Source organism: Macadamia integrifolia, chromosome 5 (genome assembly GCF_013358625.1).
Source record: "Macadamia integrifolia cultivar HAES 741 chromosome 5, SCU_Mint_v3, whole genome shotgun sequence".
Lineage (NCBI taxonomy): Eukaryota > Viridiplantae > Streptophyta > Magnoliopsida > Proteales > Proteaceae > Macadamia > Macadamia integrifolia.
In genome coordinates this window covers 19,155,060-19,156,833 of record NC_056561.1, presented here as the reverse complement: position 1 = coordinate 19,156,833, position 1,774 = coordinate 19,155,060, and positions in this window count along the sequence as shown.

Here is a 1,774-nt window from a genome sequence, read left to right as displayed (position 1 = left end):
ACAATAAAAAAAACACTAATTTTAGTAACATTCTAATATCTGTATAATTTTTATTCGCTTGTCAATCACTTAGTTATCGGTCTTATAATTGACTTATACAATACTCAGTACTTTAATCTTGAAATCCCATGTTTTGGTTTGTAATGCCTTTGAGGTGAATGGACTATAGATAAGAGTAAAACCTACCATTTTCTACAACACTTGTGACATATCTTGGAGTTGTTTAAATAACAAGATGTTGGCAGCAAATCTGCACGGCAGAAAAGTGATAGATGCGTGGGCATGCCAAATTCTTACAAACTCGAGAGAGCGGTCAATAGAATATTGACTGACTTCTAACCAGGGAGAAAGTGAGGTCTTTCCATGCCTTAATAGCTCCAAAAACTTGAAAGTGAAAAGCAAACTCTTGAAAATAGACAAAAGAGGAACTCCTTCCATTAAAACTGGTCCAAGAAGAGCACAATACATTACATCACTCATACCAAATTAAGGGATAGTCGTGAAAGAAAACTAAGGAAAACCATGATGAAACACAGCATCAGTATCCTTTGAGACAATCATGACGAAGCACGGCCATCATAGTCTTGGATAAACAATGGAACTGAGGAAGATACAAAGTAAAACCAATCTAAGGAAATGAAAAAAATATAGATTGAAACTATTCTACTTGAAAAGGAAAAGATAGTTAATGCATTGTAGTTTTTTTGCATTGTAGTTTTTTTGATCAGTTGGAGATCCCTTCTTCTTCTATTGAAGCCCTTTTTATAGTTTTATTTGAAAGATCCTGCTCTTTTGGCAGTTTCATAACTGCAGGAACCCATGTGTCACATCCTTAGTGGGGTAGTTTATTTAAATCACACTCCCTTGATTGGTTGTTACTGCCTTAACTACTCAAGTCATGTGTTTGTAATTTTCCAGGAACTAAACCACGTTTGTACAAATGTTGATTGACAATCAGTCAATCTGACCGTGAAAAGTCACAATCGGTCAGCTGACCATAAAATGTCACAATTAGTCAGCTGACCATAAAATATCATGATCTGTCATTTAACCGTATTCAGTCAGTGTATTTGATCCATCTGATGGTTATTCTGACTTATCAACTCTTTAATATAACGTCGTCATTTTTTGTCAACTTGATTATCAGTCAGCTTAACAAGTCAACTCCTTAACACAATCGATCAATAAATCGATTGATTTATTGACTAATTGTCTTGTACGCCAGATTTGCTAAAATTGAGTACCAACAATTGCCCTCCCAAATCCCTGTGAACGGTGTTATCAACACAAAGCTCATAGGGATTTGTGGACATGTTTTGATCCTACGGTCATATAGCACCGCTCTTGATCATGAATTGGTCGAAGCCAACATGTCTATTTGACCATTTCAATTGTGGCGCATTATATATTGGCCATGTATGTCAACCACATTAATCTTGACCGATGTCGGTAACTATAGCCTTGACCGATATCAGTCGCTATACCCTTTTACTAAATCAAATTTGGTCCAAATTCACCTTGAAATTATAGGACTAATTTGATTCGGTTCTGGTTCCATCTCATAGAACTATCGGTTAAAATCGATTTTAAACCTCCACTTCTTTTCCAAACCGGCTCCTAACCTCCACGTTTTTTGCCCCCCCCCCCTTTCACCTCCCCTAAGATTGGCTTGCCATCTTTGTTGCAAACAGATAGGAAGAGAGAAAAAAGAGAAAAAAGTGGGAGAGGGAGGAAAAGGTGTTGGGAGACGGTTCTTGAGCCGTCTTCAGTTAAA